Source organism: Ovis canadensis, chromosome 25, assembly GCF_042477335.2.
Source record: "Ovis canadensis isolate MfBH-ARS-UI-01 breed Bighorn chromosome 25, ARS-UI_OviCan_v2, whole genome shotgun sequence".
Taxonomy (NCBI): domain Eukaryota; kingdom Metazoa; phylum Chordata; class Mammalia; order Artiodactyla; family Bovidae; genus Ovis; species Ovis canadensis.
Window position 1 is genome coordinate 24072655 of NC_091269.1, and position 12457 is coordinate 24085111.

Sequence of the window (12457 nt, forward strand, 5' to 3'; positions counted from 1 at the left end):
TATTCATTTCTAATTTCATTGATTTGATTTTTCTCCCTTTGTTTCTTGATGAGTCTGGCTAATGGTTTGTCAATTTTATTTATCCTTTCAAAGAACCAGCTTTTGGCTTTGTTGATTTTTGCTATGGTCTCTTTTGTTTCTTTTGCATTTATTTCTGCCCTAATTTTTAAGATTTCCTTCCTTCTGCTAACCCTGGGGTTCTTCATTTCTTCCTTTTCTAGTTGCTTTAGATGTAGAGTTAGCTTATTTATTTGACTTTTTTCTTGTTTCTTGAGGTATGCCTATATTGCTATGAACTTTCCCTTAGCACTGCTTTTACAGTGTCCCACAGGTTTTGGGTTGTTGTGTTTTCATTTTCATTCATTTCTATGCATATTTTGATTTCTTTTTTGATTTCTTCTGTGATCTGTTGGTTATTCAGAGTGTGTTGTTCAGCCTCCATATGTTGGAATTTTTAATAGTTTTTCTCCTGTAATTGAGATCTAATCTTACTGCATTGTGGTCAGAAAAGATGCTTGGAACGATTTCAATTTTTTTTGAATTTACCAAGGCTAAATTTATGGCCCAGGATGTGATCTATCCTGGAGAAGGTTCTTTGTGCACTTGAGAAAAAGGTGAAATTCATTGTTTTGGGGTGAAATGTCTTATAGATATCAATTAGTTCTAACTGGTCTATTGTATCATGTAAAGTTTGTGTTTCCTTGTTAATTTTCTGTTTAGTTGATCTATCCATAGATGTGAGTGGGGTATTAAAATCTCCCACTATTATTGTGTTATTGTTAATTTCCCCTTTCATACTTGTTAGCATTTGTCTTACATATTTTGGTGCTCCTATGTTGGGTGCCTATATGGTTATAATTGTTAAATCTTCTTGGATTAATCCTTTGATCATTATGTAGTGTCCTTCTTTGTCTCTTTTCATAGCCTTTGTTTTAAAGTCTATTTTATCTGATATGAGTATTGCTAATCCTGCTTTCTTTTGGTCTCTATTGGCATGGAAAATCTTTTCCAGCCCTTCACTTTCAGTCTGTATGTGTCTTTTGTTTCAAGGTGGGTCTCTTGTAAACAACATATATAGTGGTCTTGTTTTTGTATCCATTTAGCCAGTCTTTGTCTTTTGGTTGGGGCATTCAATCCATTTATGTTTAAGATAATTGATAAGTATGACCCCATTGCCATTTACTTCATTGTTTTGGGTTCGAGTCTATACACCCTTTTTGTGTTTCCTGTTTAGAGAGTATTGTTTAGCATTTGCTGGAGAGCTGGTTTGGTGGTGCTGAATTCTCTCAGCTTTTGCTTGTCTGTAAAGCTTTTGATTTCTCCTTCATATTTGAATGAGATCCTTGCTGGGTACAGTAATCTGGGCTGTAGGTTATTTTCTTTCATCACTTTAAGTATGTCTTGCCATTCCCTCCTGGCTTTAAGAGTTTCTATTGAAAGATCAGCTGTTATCCTTATGGGAATCCCCTTGTGTGGTATTTGTTGTTTTTCCCTTGCTGCTTTTAATATTTGTTCTTTGTATTTGATCTTTGTTAATTTGATTAATATGTGTCTTGGGGTGTTTCACCTTGGGTTTATCCTGTTTGGGACTCTCTGGGTTTCTTGGACTTGGGTGATTATTTCCTTCCCCATTTTAGGGAAGTTTTCAACTATTATCTCCTGAAGTGTTTTCTCATGATCTTTCTTTTTGTCTTCTTCTTCTGGGACTCCTATGATTCAAATGTTGGGGCGTTTAACACTGTCCTGGAGGTCCATGGTTGTCCTCATTTCTTTTAGTTCATTTTTCTTTTCTCTTCTCTGATTCATTTATTTCTACCATTCTATCTTCTAATTCACTAATCCTATCTTCTGCCCCTGTTATTCTACTATTTGTTGCCTCCAGAGTGTTTTCGATCTCATTTATTGCATTATTCATTATATATTGACTCTTTTTTATTTCTTCTAGCTCTTTGTTAAACCTTTCTTGCATCTTCTTAATCCTTGTCTCCAGGCTATTTATCTGTGATTCCATTTTGATTTCAAGATTTTGGATCATTTTCACTATCATTATTTGGAATTCTTTATCAGGTAGATTCCCCATCTCTTCCTCTTTTGTTTGGTTTGGTGGGCATTTATTCTGTTCCTTTACCTGCTGGGTATTCCTCTGTCTCTTCCTCTTGTTTATGTTGCTGTGTTTGGGGTGGCCTTTCTGTATTCTGGCAGTTTGCAGAGTTCTCTTTATTGTGGAGTTTCCTCACTGTGGGTGGGGTTGTACAAGTGGCTTGTCAAGGTTTCTTGGTTAGGGAAACTTGTGTTGGTGTTCTGGTGGGTGGAGCTGGATTTCTTCTCTCTGGAGTACAGTGAAGTGTCCAGTAATGAGTTATGAGATGTCAATGGTTTTGGAGTAACTTTGGGCAGTCTGTATATTGGAGCTCAGGGCTGTGTTCCTGTGTTGCTGAAGAATTTGCATGGTATGTCTTGCTCTGGAAATTGTTGGCTCTTGGGTGGTGCTTGGTTTCGGTGTAGATACCTAGGAGGCGTTGGTGAGCTCCTGTCAATTAATGTTCCCTGGAGTCAGGAGTTCTCTGGTGTTCTCAGTGTTTGGACTTAAGGCTCCTGCTTCTGGTTTTCAGTCTTATTTTTACCGTAGTGTCAAGACTTCTCCTTCTATACAGCACCGTTGATAAAACATCTCCTTTCGAAGACAATGGGCTGCTTTTCTGGGTGCCTGATGTCCTCTGCCAGCATTCAGAGTTGTTCTGTGGAATTTACTCAGCGTTTAAATGTTCTTTTGATGAATTTGTGGGGGAGAAAGTGGTCTCCCTGTCCTATTCCTCCACCATCTTAGGACCGCCCCTTTACTTTTATTTACAAACGATATCCCTTTGTGATAATTTCCTCTGGAGCTCAGTATTAGCAACTGAAATTGACTTAGAGGAACAGATCCTGAGCTGTCCATTGGTAAGAGAGAATTATCTCACTGGACTTTTAATGCAAGTTGAAAAACATTATGGTTTTAAACATTTAAAAAAATGGCTGGAAAAGTCTACTGAAAATTCCATCTGATTTCACAGAATTTGCTTGTGAAGGTTTCAGTGAAAAGCAAACATAATTAACATCTGAAAATTGCTTATCATTGTGCTTGCCGGGGCTCAGTCTATTTGTGTCTGAAAAGCTGAATATTTAATAATGCATTTACTGAAAATGGATTAAGATAAAACCTTTTATCTCTCTTGTGTTTAGATTACTCAGACCTTCCACCCTCAAAATTAGTTTTAGGCAGAAGCTAGATGAGCCATCCACTCCTCCACCCATCCCCCATGCCCCCTCTCCACAAAAAAGACAATACAGGCAAAAATAAAGCTCTCCTCTGTTGGCCTTCGGGCCTTCGGATTTGGGAAGGAGCACACAGGGCCTGAGGGAAGCAGGGCTCAAACTAAGAGACAAAAACAACTGGAAGTAGGAAAAAAGTGAAAAAAGAAAAAAGAGGATAAGAGGACAAACAAGGTCCCAAAACCTTAAAGTCAGCAGTCACCAAGGGAAGATGGTTGCCTCTGTCAGCTAGAAATAGCACAACGTGACCCAGGCTTCTAGATATGCAGGCAGGCCACCCTTGAAGCCACAACTGTCAGCAGATAGGGTAAGGCATGCCTGGAAACAAGGAACCCATAATGGATTTCTTGACATGAGAGAAGCCATTTTTTGCCTAAGACATTTTGTGATCTAAGCCTGGCGACAGTGCTTGCCCTTGAACAGGTCTCTCTAACTAACAATCCTAAGGGAACCAAAGGATTCAGGAACAAAAGACTGTTTTCAGGCAAGAGAAGTAACAATAGCCAAGATAGTATATCAGGTGTAAAGACACACAGTTCTGTTTAGCCTGAAGTTCAATCACCAGACCAACTGGAATCTAAGGGGTGATAGTGCTGACCTTATCTGACCTTCATGACTTCAATCAACTATAAAGCTTGGACTCCATTCACTGCCTAAGCCTCTTCATGAATATGCATGTACCCATGGCTTAAAACTGTCTCAATTTGGGAACTTGCCTGTTGGTCCAGTGGTTAAGACTCCTTGCTTCCCAATGTGGGGGCCCTGGTTCCATCCCCTGTTGGGAAACTAGGATCCCACTTGCCACACAAAGATTGAAGATCCCGCAGGCGGCAACTAAGACCCGGCGCAACCCAATAAATAAACATATTTTTAAAAACTTTTCCAAGTTTTGCCATTCAGGGAGATACTGCCTTGGAAAAGATTGCTGGTGTTCCCCCTACTTGCTGCAAGTAATGAATTCTTGTTTTTCCCAATCTCTGGCTTGGTTATCAATTTTGGTTTGACACTCACCAAGAGGCAATCCCAGTTTTGGGGGTAACACAACCTCCAACCAAAGCCTCAGACACCCATGAGCACACTTGGGGTCTAGCCCTGAGATTTATCTATATGGAAGCAGCAGGATCAGTGATAAAGAAAGGGCAACCACAGCTCCAGACAGGAGAGTCTGTGGTTCCTACAGCGAAGGACCCCAACCCCCTGAAATCGACACTGCCATAAAAAGACAGATCTCTCTGTCCTGACAAGGAAGGATACTCATGAGAGACTGGTGAACACGATGATTGAGGTTAGATTGTCTTATTATTTAGTGTGGTAATCATGTATTATTCAACTTTTGTAAACTGAAAACACACACATAGGTAGAGTTCTCAATCTAAGAACAAGAAAAGCAATGGGTATCTTTCTTCCTGCATTACATTTGACTGCCTGATGCTTCTGGCTGGATGCTACAGAACTGGGCCACGGTTACCACCTTTAATAGTTTCCCTGGTGGTTCAGAGAGTAAAGAATCTGCCTGCAATGCAGGAGACCCAGGTTCAGTTCCTGGATCGGGAAGGGAATGGCAACTAACTCCAATATTCTTGCCTGGAGATACGACTTAGCAACTATACCACCACCACCTTATAAGCTCAACTTCCCTTATCAGCCCATAATCAGCATCCCATCTCTTTGCCTCATCTATTTTCTTGTTTTTCTTTTAAAAAAATTTATATTTATTTGGCTGCATTGGGTCTTAGTTGAGGCATGAGGGATCTTCAGTTTTCGCTACAGCATGCAGGATCTTTAGTCACAGCATGTGGGATCTAGTTCCTTGACCAGGGATTGAACCTCGGTCTCCTGAACTGCAAGGGTGGAGTCACAGCCACTGGACCACCAGGGAAGTTCTGCCTCCTTTATTTTCTGCCACTTAGCAGAGCCTGACTCAGCTGAGCATACAGGAAGTGCTCTGCAACACCCTGCTTATTTAACTTCTATGCAGAGTACATCATGAGAAACGCTGGGCTGGAAGAAGCACAAGCTGGAATCAAGATTGCCAGGAGAAATATCAATAACCTCAGATATGCAGTTGATACCACCCTTATGGCAGAAAGTGAAGAGGAGCTAAAGAGCCTCTTGATGAAAGTGAAAGAAGAGAGTGAAAAAGTTGGCTTAAAGCTCAACATTCAGAAAACTAAGATCATGGCATCTGGTCCCATCACTTCATGGCAAATAGATGGGGAAACAGTGGAAACAGTGTCAGACTTTATTTTGGGGGGCTCCAAAATCACTGCAGGTGGTGATTGCAGCCATGAAATTAAAAGACGCTTAATCCTTGGAAGGAAAGTTATGACCAACCAAGACAGCATATTAAAAAGCAGAGACATTACTTTGCCAACAAAGGTCCACCTAGTCAAGGTTATGGTTTTTTCTGTGGTCATGTATGGATGTGAGAGTTGGACTGTGAAGAAAGCTGAGCACCGAAGAATTGATGCTTTTGAACTGTGGTGTTGGAGAAGACTCCTGACAGTCCCTTGGACTGCAAGGAGATCCAACCAGTCCATTCTGAAGGAGATCAGTCCTGGGATTTCTTTGGAAGGAATGATGCTAAAGCTGAAACTCCGTGGCCACCTCATGCGAAGAGTTGACTCATTGGAAAAGACTCTGATGCTGGGAGGGATTGGGGGCAGGAGGAGAAGGGGGCGACAGAGGATGAGGTGGCTGAATGGCATCACCAACTCGATGGACATGAGTCTGAGTGAACTCCGGGAGTTGGTGATGGACAGGGAGGCCTGGCATGCTGCAATTCATGGGGTCACAAAGAGTCGGACACAACTGAGCGACTGAACTGAACTGAACTGAAAACCACCCAAGAGACAGAAGCTCCTATTTGCTGTTGTCTGCATCTACCATATGAACATTGCATTTATTGGGTCAAAACAACCAGAATCACAAAATGTGGTCCCCAGCGAACACTGATTCCCCCTCAGTGAGAATTTAGCTCAAATCTTGTACTCAGCATTGTGCAAAGATCTACAAGATACATTAGGAATGACCTCTACCTATAGGGGATTTGCACTGCAGATGGGAAAGCAGGCATTTGTAAATAAGAAGGATAAGCATACAAAAAAAAAGAAACTTCCCTCCTGCTTCTGTCCTAAAAGCACTGTCACCTGGTGCTTTTGAAGACTAAGTCTTTAAAAGTCTAAAAAGACTGCCTGGTGTTTCCCCAGAAAGACCACACGGTGGCGCTCCATGCTTCAGCAGCTTTGCCAGGCCCCGCCTTCAGGCCTCAGGCTTGGAAATTTAGTTTTGCCACTTGTCTCTTAGAAGCAAATACATATTCAGTTCAGTTCAGTCGCTCAGTCGTGTCCGACTCTTTGCGACCCCATGAACCGCAGCACGCCAGGCCTCCCTGTCCATCACCAACTCCCGGAGTTCACTCAGACTCACGTCCATCGAGTCAGTGATGCCATCCAGCCATCTTATCCTCTGTCGTCCCCTTCTCCTCCTGCCCCCAATCCCTCCCAGCATCAGAGTCTTTTCCAATGAGTCAACTCTTCGCATGAGGTGGCCAAAGTACTGGAGTGTTCAGTTCAGTCGCTCAGTCGTGTCCGACTCTTTGCAACCCCATGAATCTAAGATTGACCCGGAAAGTGGAAAGCCAATTTATTAATTCCTTTGAATGATGATTACGAAGGAACCAGAACACTCACATTTGTATGACCATGGATGATTTTCCCACTGTCGAGGGACTGACGTGCAGAGCCTGGTGGGGATGAGAAAGCTGATGAGGTGGGAGAAGATCCCCTGGAGGAGGGCATGGCAACCCACTCCAGTATTGGTGCCTGGAGAATTCCATGGACAGAGGAGCCTGGCAGGCTATATAGTCCATGCGGTTGCAAGACACAACTTAGCAACTACACCACCACCACCTTATAAGCTCAGCTTCCCTTATCTGCCTATAATTAGCATCCCATCTCTTTGCCTCCTCTATTTTCTTGTTTTTCTTTTTAAAAAATATTTATATTTATTTGACTGCATCAGGTCTTAGCTGAAGTGTGAGGGATCTCCAGTCTTCGCTGCAGCGTGCAGGACCTTTAGTCACGGCATGTGGGATCTAGTTCCTTGACCAAGGATTCGACCCAAGACCCCTGCATGGGAAGGGTGGAGTTTCAGCCACTGGACCACCAAGGAAGTTCTGCCTCCTTTATTTTCTGCCACTTAACAGAGCCTGACTCAGCTGAGCATACAGGAAGTGCCATGCAAATGCTAGTGTTTATGGAGGAGCAAAACCGCCAAAATGCCAGACCAAAGCTCCTCCTTGCTGTTGTCTGCATCTACCAGCCCATATGAACATTGCGTTTATCTTGTTGTTGTTCAGTCGCTCAGCCATATCTGACTCTTTGTGACCCCTTGGACTGCAGCACTCCAGGCTTCCCTATCCTTCATCACTCCCAGAGCTTGCTCAAACTCATGTCCATCGAATCGGTGATGCCATCTCACCATCTCATCCCCTGTTGGCTCCTTCTCTTGCCCTCAATCTTTCCCAGCATCAGGGTCTTTTCCAATGAGTCGGCTCTTCATATCAGGTGGCCACAGCTTCAGCATCAGCATCAGCCCTTCCAATGAATATTCAGGCTTGATTTTCTATGGGATTGACTGGTTTGATCTCCTTACAGTACGAGGGACTCTCAAGAGTCTCCTCCAACACCACAGTTCAAAAGCATCACTTCTTTGGCCCTCAGCCTTCTTTATGGTCCAACTCTCACATCCATACATGACTACTAGAAAAACCATAGCTTTGACTATATGGACATGTGTCAGCCAAGTAATGCCTCTGCTTTTTAAAATGCTGTCTAGGTTTGTCATAGCTTTTCTTCCAAGGAGCAAGTGTCTTTTCGTTTCATGGCTGCAGTCACCATCGGCAGTGATTTTGGAGCCCAACAAAATAGAGTCTGTCACTGTTTCCCCATCTATTTGCCATGAAGTGATGAGACCGGATATCATGATCTTAATTGTTTTAATGTTGCATTTATTGGGTCAGAATAATTAGAAATACAAAATGTGCTCCCCCAGTGAACACTAATTTCCCCTCAGAATTTAAACTGATATTTTGCACTCAGCATTCTGCAAAGATCTAAGATCCATTAGGGATGACTGCTGCCTTTGCGAATTTGCACTGTAGAGGGAAAACATGCATTTGTAAACTGCCCTTTTGCGTCTGTCCTAAAAGCACTGTCGCCAAGACTGCCTGGTATTTCCCCAGAAAGACCACACGGTGGCGCCCGACGCGTCGGCAGCTAAGCCAGGCCCCGCCTTCAGCCCCCAGGCTTGGAAATTTAGTTTTGCCACTTGTCTCTTAGAAGCAAATGCATATTGACTAGACTCACAAGATTGACCCGGAAAGTGGAAAAACAATTTTTCAATTCATTTGAGAAACAATTACGAAGAAACCAGAACACTCACGTTTGTATGACCGTGGATGATTTTCTGACTGTGGAAGGACTAATATTCGAAGCCTGATGGAGATGAGGAAGCTGATGAGGCGGATGAAATCAGCAGTGGCAGCTGCGGGGCCGAGATTCCTTGGCTCCGTGTGAGACAGGAGGAGAGTCCATCTCCTGCGGAGGAAGGCAAGGCCCGGCCGAGGGGGCGATGCCGAATTACAGAGGACTAGTAAACTATGTCTTGCCCCCATAGACCCATAGACCCAGGTGATTCAACTCTCGGTAGAAAAAGAGAAATTGATTTTATGTTTTACTTTTATTTATAGTATTTACTATTTCAGAGAAATTTATTTTTTCATGATCCATATAATATTACCATACTAAGTATCTCAATATAATATTATTAATACCCAGTTACTTTCAGATCTATTCATATAAAAACAGATGGCCAGTGTAATTTTTAAAAAAATCAGGATTTCCCCGAGGGTCCAGTGGTTAAGACTCTGACCTCCCATTGCAGGGAGTACAGGTTCAAGCCCTGGATGGGGAACTAAGATCCCACATGCTGTACAATGCATTTTAAAAAATATATCATTCCCACAAAACACATTGAGAAATCGGTTTTATCACCTTCTTTGCAACTGTTCTTTCAATTATCTGACTGAATTCTCTTCCTGATTTTGCCAGGGAATGCCGAGTCCGTGACCAGTCTCTGCACTTCCCCCATCTCTGGGTGGGACTTATGCACTAGGGCCCCTTCTTGCTGCTCAGGTGAGTGGGATAGAAAGAGGAGGGGCTTATACTGTAACTCACCTTAATTCAGAGAGAGGACAGAGGTGCACCATGTAGAATCTGGGTGTCAGTCTTCAGGTGACCAGTTCTCTTAGAAGCCCGGAGGAAAACAACGACATAAATAAATTATATTGATTTATTATGAATAAAGGGAAGGAGGTGGGAGAAATGTCTGAGCAATAAAAAAGTCACCACCAAGAATTTTTTTGAGAAGCCTATGCATTTCACTCAGCAGAAGAGACTGCCACATTTTTGTTGCAGTGAGTCCCTATTTGCCCATTCTCCTAATACACGTTTCACTAAATTTAATTACCTAGTTTGCTGGCACATAGACTACTTCATGATCATATTATTTGACTCACAGTGAAGACTTAGGACTTAGTACTTAGTACTTAGTTTTCGCCTTCTGATTTCTACAAGACCACGTAAGAAAAGGTCAATAAAACTGTACAATTAGGCACATGGGCCAAAGCGGTGGACCTCTGCCTGCGCTTTGCCAGCCCTGGGGCATCTCACTGCTGTGACCCCAGGGACCAGTTGATGACTACCCTCATGGTCCTGACCCAGGAGTAATCCTAAATGATTAATTAACAGCATAAATTAATGACCATGGGCTTCCCTAGTGGCTGAGTTGGTAAAGAATCTTCCTGTAATTCAGGAGACCCAGGTTCTATCCCCAGATTGGGAAGATCCCCCAGAGAAGGAACTGACAACCCACTCCAGTGTTCTTGCCTATAGGATCCCATGGACAGAGGAGCTGGGCAGGCTACAGTCCATGGGATTGCAAAGAGTCGGACACAACTGTGCGACTAACTTTCACTTTCTTTCAATCACCATAATTAATGGTGTTAATATTATTAATTGAATTAATAAATAATAATGAATTAATTATGATTACTATGCCTCATCTAACTCTTAAAGGCTGTTTTTTTTTAATATTTTGCCTTAAGTGGTTAGAAATGTTTTAAATAAGTACTTGGCTTATATTTCCATTAACTGCAGATTTCACTTAAATGACATAATTCTACATTGCTGAATAAATGCGGGGAGAATTCCCTTCCCCCTTGACTCTAATCTCAATGCCTTTGCTTTGAACTCATCATATTTTGAATTTTTGGTCCTCTAAGTGTATAAAACTCTCAAAATCTCTCTATGTCCCTTTAAACTTCATCCTCAGAGAAGAAGGGATCGCATAATTTAAAAAAAATGTGACAAGCATCACAACAAAGTCTTGAAGGATATAAGAACTCTAGATTTATGGAGTGGTTCATTCTTTATTTAGGAGGCATTTTAGAACAGGTTTTCTTTTAGCTGAAGTAAAGCTGATTTACACTGCTGTGTTAGTGTTCGGTGCACTGCACAGAGATTCAGTTATGCAGTAGACATAGTCTTCTCTGTCATGGTTTATTACAGGATGTTGAATATAGTTCCCTGTGTTATTAAGTAGGACCTTACTGTTTATCTACTTTATGTATAGTAACTTGTATCTGCTAATCTCAGCCTCCTAATTTATCCCTTCACCTTCCCCCATGGCAAACATAAGTTTATTTTCTATGTCTGTGAGCATGTTCTGTAAAACAGGCTTTCTTTATAGCATCTGTCTCAGATCAGCCTTCAACTTTAAACTGTTCTCTGTGGCTTGTTATCCAGCAACAGATATCTGAGATGCTAAATATTTGAGCAGCTTGTTCCGTTTGTGACCTGGTCGCTGTCACAAGCTCTGCTAGTTTTATTTTCTTGCCCTTCATGTGTCTTACGTCTCCCCAGAGCCGCTGCAGCAGGTGAGGCTCTCCAGGTCTCCCACCTGGATCACTGCAACAGCCTCAGAATGGTCGTTCCAGCTCCAGACTGCAAGACAGCCCCTGTGCGTTGGAAGCCTGCCCACCCCCCACCAGGCCTGCAGTGGTAAGAGGGGTCCGGACAGCCACGCTGACATGCTTCCAGAGGCCCCTTTCCCAGTTGTTAGTCTGTTTGTAAAATCCGATGAGATAGAAATGTGGTCCTGACAGTGTCACTTGCGTGCCGTGAGCATCCTTTTAACAGCGGGCGTTGCTGTGTATAAAGTGGAACAAGAAGACACCTTCAGGGGGACTTCCCTGGCAGTTCAGTGGCTAAGACTCCGTGCTCCCACTGCAGGAGGCCCGAGTTCGCTCCCTGCTCAGGGAAGCAGATCCCACACACTACAACTAAAGATCCCCTGCGCTGCAGCTAGGACCTGGCACCACCCAAATAAATACAAGTGATTTTTCTTTTTTAAAAGAAGGCACTTTAGAGAGTAAGTCCTGGCTCTCCTGGGAGCAGCTAGTTGTTTATTGTCCTGACTGCTGGACACACCAGGTCAGCAGCTGCCCCACAACTGCCCCGGGGCCTGCATCAGGTGCAAACAATTCCCGCCCAGAATCTTCACGGAACAGGTGCCAGCAGGGCATCCGCCAGCAGGCCGAACAGCTGTTCCATTAAATACCAGGTGAACAATGAAAGGAAAACCCATCTGTAAACCACCTGAGACCTGGTTTCTATTATCAAAGAAGTGTGTCCGTGTGTGCAGGTTGGTATGTATGTGGAATGTCTCATAAATTTGGCTGCTCTTCTCAAATTGTACACATCTTTCTTCCACTTGGGCTTCATTTTTTTTTTGTCTCTTCACCTCTTCTCCCCCTTCTCTGTCCCCACCTCCAACTCTCCACTTTGCTTCTGCTATTTTTTCCCTTTCTCCTCAATATGCATTGGACAGAGAACAGAATTTACTGGAAGAAAAAACCAAAATAGATAACAAACCCCAAAATGATGAACTGGTAGAAAGGAACATTCTAAGTCATTCATTTTTTCATTCCTTGATAAGTTTTATGCTCTTTTCCTCAAATAATTTATGTTAGTAGCTTTGTCCAGATTTTCTAGGGGTTTATTGCTAATTTGCCAGAGACTCA